Below are 6,000 nucleotides of genomic sequence, written 5' to 3' on the forward strand. Positions count from 1 at the left end.
AAATAGGTACCACTCCAGTGGGAAGGTAAGTGGCATTTCCGTGCGCTGCTCTGGTTCGCCAGAAGCGGCTTAGTCATGCTGGCCACATGACCCGGAAGCTGTACGCCGGCTCCCTCGGCCAATGAAGCAAGATGAGCACCGCAACCCCAGAGTCGGCCACGACTGGACCTAATGGTCAGGGGTCACTTTACCTTTACTATAGCCAGGCCTTTGCAAATATAACGTTTTAACTGCATCATACAGATGTGACACTAGATGGCGATGCTGAGCTTAGAGCAAATCAATATATTTTTCAAAACGATTCTTTAAAACAGCATTTTCAGAGCGATTTTTTTAATACGTGTCAAGATCCCCGCCCCTGAATGGCCATAGCTGTCAAAACAATTGCAAGTTCCTCAGGACAGAGACCTGTCCAATAGGATACTGCCTTCCGCTAGGTCAAACCCTTCATCCATCTAGCTGCATATTGTCTACACGGACTGGCAGAGGCTCTCCAGGATTTCAGGCTTGGAATTGGCCTGCGAGCGCTCCAATTGGAGAACAGCCTTTACTAAAAGTGTCATGGGCTTTGAAGATGCTCAAACTCAGGACGAAAGGGAGAAACGTACTAGGAGGAAGGCACGCTTGGCAAACTCTCACCATGATCAACTCCTGCCCGGAAACCAATGTCCCCACTGTGGAAGGACGTGTGGGTCCAGAATTGGCCTCCACAGAAGACAATCTTACTCGGCTAAGAGGGATCGCCAAAGAAGATGATTCCTAGTCCTCAGGACTGAACCCAGGAGCTTCTGCATTCGAAGCAGCCGCTCTGCCTCTGAGCGACAGCCCTTCCCCTGACCCCAGCCTCGCCAACAGGTACTGCACCTTCTTCCCCTTGGAACTGAACCACCGGAGACAGCGCACAGCAAATATTTGTGCGGCTGCCACCCTCGAATGCACACTCTGCGGTTCCGCCAGAAGAGATTTCTGCTTGAATGGCATTCCCTCCCTGGATAAATTCCCTCTTGTGAGAGAGCTGGATGGTGGGAGCTCAGTGCTACAGCTTCTGTTTTTCATGCAGAAGACCTCAAGTTCAACCCCAGACTTCTCCAGGGAGGGCTGAGAGACTTCCTCTCTAAAACCCTGGAGAGCTTCTGCCAGTCAGTGTAGACAGCCCTGAGTTAGATGGACCAGTGGCTGACTCAGCATATATCACAGGAAACTGCCGTATACAGAGCGTTCTCAAATTCACATGTCTCCTTTGGACTCCATCTCCACTGCCAGGCGTAGTACTATCATACAAGGTGTTTTGTTCTCAGTCTTATAGCCCCGCCCCGACTCTCCTCCCCCCTTTAGCCACACCCATTAAGCACTGCAGCCTCCCCTCCTTGGCCACACCCCCTTTCCTTAAAGAAGCAGGTGGAGTTGGCTATAATAAATAAGAGTGCCTCTGAGCGTGTGCAGAGAGAAACACCGCTGCAGACTTTCCACTTGGAATTAAGGATCAGGGATTCCTACACAGTCCCAAAGCCTCATGTTTCATCCCTTGACACAGTCCAACAAAAACTCAACAACTTGAGATTGTAAAGTCTCAAGTGTGGCCCAGCTGTTAGCCCTGATAAATTGTATGCATCTGGAACAATACTTGCTCAGCATAACCACTGAACCTGTTCATTTCCATTCCAAAACACCGTGTTATTTTAAAAGCACAGCAGCAGCAGCAGCAGCAGCAGCAGCACCATAAAGCATATGTAGCATTTTGGAACAATGTTTCTGTTAAAATCAGACAAGTACCTGCAATGTTGATATTCTGCTCCCTATGGAAAGCCTTTTGGTTTCGCCCAGGTTTGTTTGTTTGTTTGGAGAATCTGATTCCGTGTCAGTCATCTGCTCAGTATTTTATCATCCAACGGTGTATTCATGATTTCAGTCTACACCGCCATGATTCTCCACCCCTTATGAGTTGGCAGCTCATAGGTATTCTTATTGTAAATAAATAAATGCATCTCCCTCTCAATTTGTGCAGAAATATAATTCATCACTTCATATATAATTCACCACTTCAATTTGTGCAGAAATATAATTCATCACTTCATCACATTCCCTCTAATTGGCTGTTTGGCATTCCAGATTCATTCTGATTGGTAGTTCAGCATTCCAGATTCTGGCCCCATTCACATATTTAAAGCACGACGACTCCACGTTAAATAGTCACAGCTTTCTCCAAAGAATCCTGGGAGCTGTAGTATGTTAAGGGCGCTTAAACTTGCTAGGAGATTCCCTATTCCCCTCCCAGTGCTACAATTCCCAGAGTGGTTTAACAGCCAAACCCTCTTCCCAGGGAATCGTAGCTCTATGAGGGGACTAGGCAGTCTCCTAAGAACTCGCAGCACCCTTAAACTACATCTCCCAGAATTCTTTGGGGGAAGCCGCGACTCTTTGATTTGGTATGAGACTGCTTTTAATGCTCCTTATTCAACATGCTCCAAATGCTAAGCGATTTGTGAAATGAGCTAAGTGCTCTTGAAATCAAGTGCCTCTAAAATTCCTCTTCGAGCTGCAGGTACAACAACCAAAACTTCTAAATATGCACCAGCGCCCATTTGTGGCCTGATTCATGCCAACCATTTTGACATGGATAGTCTCTTGAGTTTTGTTTGCTCAGTTTTGCAGGATTTGCATCCGCAGAACCAGTCACAGGGATGGTTCAGCAAGCATCTCGAGGGCACCACAAAAGCTTCTTTTCAAAGAGATCTGTGCCAACAAGGATTTCTTATTGATTCAGGCTCCAGCCTACTCCATCCCCTTTGGGTGGGTGAGCAGACAGCATGTCTAATCCACACACATGGAAATACAGTTTTTTAAATGAATGGTGTCACTGGTAAAATGTATTTGTGGGTAGGCTTTAAAATTGTTTGTAAGTCACTTGGAGACCTTTAGATGTCTAGTAAATAAAAAGGATTGCCTTTTAAGCAGATGGGGAACATGAAATTCTTGTTAACGTTAGCATACAAAATACGGTTCTGTGAGGCTGGCCAAAATGTTACATTGGTTTCATATGTTCATAAGGGGGTTCTTTTTTCTTTTCTCTTAAGTGCATTCACAAATTTCCAGATATGAAGCAACAGGGCAGATCCACACAATAAACTCAGTGCACATTTAAAGCACTGGACTTCCTCCAAGGGATCATAAGAACTGCCGTTTGGCAAGGGTGCTGGGAGCTATAGCTCGGTGAGGGGGCAACCTAAAGTTCCCTAGATTCTTCAGTGGGGGGGGGGAGGGAAATCATGTGCTTTGAATGTGTGCTGGGCGTGCATGGGAACTGTGGTCGGTTTGTTTTTTAACCTGAATGTGGATAGATCTATGCATTACATTTTGCACCCTCCTGAAACAGATCCCCATTAGCGATGGAATTGGTGGACTCAATACGCAAACGATTTCTCTTTTGGGAGGGCAGCAGCCAGCCCACCCTTCCGCCTTGCCACAGACTTTTGCACCCATATATTCCAGCCACTTGGGGTGTCAGTCCTGGGAGACTCACAGCAGCTGGGACGGTCACAAATCTATTACTTTGTTCAGCTACTGCTTTGCATATAGGAGATTCGATTCCGGGGGAAAGTAGTACAGCATCTGCTTTGCATGCAAAGGATCGACACCTGGCGCTGCCAGGTGGAGCTGGAAAAATACTCCCTTGCCCTAAACCCTGCAGAGCTGCTGCCGGTCCGTGCAGGGGATAATGGGAAAGGCGCACCGATGCCCCGACTCTAAGGCCGCTCCCTCTTGTCCCTTGATCCTTCCTAAACTGGAGATGTCGGGAACTGAACCTGGGACTTTTTGCAAGCCATCCACGAGCTGCCTCTTGCTCAGCTATGACGACCCTCGTGTGGGTAAATAATAAAGCCACGAAACAGAATTTACACTTAGCCGGCCACGATGGGTGCTGCGCGCGTGCAGGTTGAAGCCGCAAAGCGAGCCAAGACGCAACCACAAAGCGCAAACCGACATGTGGTGAAAAAGCTTGGCTGAATCTAAGAGTAATCCCCTTTCACCCCACTAGAGGGGGGACAGTCGTCAACCCACAAGAAATGCCGGCCACCCGTGTGGGGGGCTCAATCCCAGGAAAACATGCCAGGAAACAACTTTTAACACACACACACACACACACACACACACACACACACACACACGAAAGATCTACTTGCATGCAACCTGGAGCAGCCCGACGGTGCTAACTTTGTGGTTGTTTTTTTTAAAGACAAGAAACGGATTTAAAACCCCCCGCTCTGTAAAATCCAAGCTTGCTGCTTCTTTCTCAGATGGGGGAAATATATATATACTTTGCATTTTAGACTGATCCACACAAACACTCCTTGATCTCCCCTGCCTGCCCTTGCATCTGAAATAAGCGCAGTGCAAACAAAAATGCAAGGTGAAAAGCAGGGTTTTAAGACGCCCCCCCCCAAAAAAAAAACAGCTGCAGAAAGAAGGCACTTAAGAGGGCGGCGCGGAAGAGGGAGAATTGCTCTGGCTGAAGTTGTTTAAAATCGCTCTCCGCGCCTTCCTTTCCCTCCTCCTTTGTTCGCAAAGTTCCTCTCTAATTCGCACCGAGATCCTATTTCGCTTTTCTGCATCCCTTCCCTTCCTTCTCACATCCGGCTCCCAACCTTATTCTTTTTGCATTTAAAGAAGGATCCGTAATTTCCCTAAAAATCTCTTCCTTCCCCCCTCCCCTCCCCTCCCCCCCCCAGTCCCAGCCTCCCACTCTCTCCAAGTTTTTTGGGGGCTACTCACCGGCTGGGGTTGTTAGCCACTGAGGGCTGGCTAGGTTCTTGTTCACAGGGCTGGCCGAGGCGGCGGAAAGCGCAGCTTGTTTTGAAGGGCTGCCCTTGGCCGCCGCCTCCTTCTGGAGCAATTGGTGATGTCAGAATCTGAGCTGGGTGTGGAAAAGGGGGAGAGGGGAAGAAAATGATTTTTTTTTTTTTCAAAAGTGCCAATCAATCTCTCTCTTCACTCTCTGCAGAGCGGCGGGAGAAAGAGATTTAAACAGGAAAGCCCCAGATCTGCAAATTTCACCCAACACCCACCACCACTCCCAAATGTTTAGGGTACGTTCCCATAACTGGGGAAACTGGGAGAGGGGCATTTGTTTGTTTCCTGCCCCATCATTGGAATAAACTGTCTTCCAGATGTTCTCCCTTGCCTTGTGAATTTATGGCTGCAAATATGGTGTTCCTTCCAAGAGTTGGGCTGCTTTGCCCCGTCTCTGAAGTTTTAGAATTTTCATTCTCCGTAAGGTTTTTCTAACTTGGCTGAGCTTTTTCCTTAAAAACCAGGGGACATTCTTCGTTTTGCTGAGCTGAATCAAAAGTGTCTTCTCTCCCGTCCTCCCTCAAATTGTACTTAATCACATTTTTTTAAAAAAAAAATATTTTAAAGGTGTTGGCTTCAAACTACATTTTTAAAATACAACAAAATACAGCAAAAAAAATTTTTTGAATTTTACATACGCAACAAACCTGTTCCACCTCCCAAGCTACTGAGATCACTTCAAATTGGATTTCATTCAGTGAAATCTTTCTTTTAAAAAAAACCAACAAGCCAAGAATCTCTTGCATGCAAGTTGGAAACATGTGTGGTGTCTGTTGAAAAGGCTGGTGGATAATTAACAGTTATTTTCTTAATGGGCACTGATGACTAAGGCTTTTTCCTCAATGGTTTTTGATGGCTGCTGGCAACTGGTAGTACTATTTCATACTTATTTATTGCATTTATACCCCCAACCTTTTCCTCCAAGAAGTTCAAGGTGCGGTTCTCCCCCTCCTCATTTAATCCCCACAAAAACAACCCTGTGAGGTAGACTCAGCTGAGAGACAGTGAGTGGTCCAAAGCAACCCAGGGTTTCACTTTTTAACCCATTCTTTTTTAAAGTACAAAAATAATAATTCTGATGTCCTTCTTGCATATTAATTTTTAAAATACATACTCTATTTTGTTTATATTGATAAGGCTTTGGGGTCGACA

General features: G+C 46.4%; 1 protein-coding gene across 1 annotated transcript in view; it reads right to left on the reverse strand.

The window, feature by feature from the left end:
- The window catches only part of EMP2 (epithelial membrane protein 2), a 29,823-nt gene extending 24,905 nt beyond the window's left edge, over positions 1-4,918 (reverse strand). Inside the window, exon 1 of the mRNA XM_080981305.1 lies at positions 4,771-4,918. The gene's annotated coding sequence lies outside the window, so the exon portion shown is untranslated. The remainder of the gene's footprint in view (positions 1-4,770) is intronic.
- Between the last annotated feature and the right edge of the window lie 1,082 nt (positions 4,919-6,000).

Source organism: Podarcis pityusensis, assembly GCF_964106645.2.
Source record: "Podarcis pityusensis genome assembly, chromosome: 14".
NCBI lineage: Eukaryota > Metazoa > Chordata > Lepidosauria > Squamata > Lacertidae > Podarcis > Podarcis pityusensis.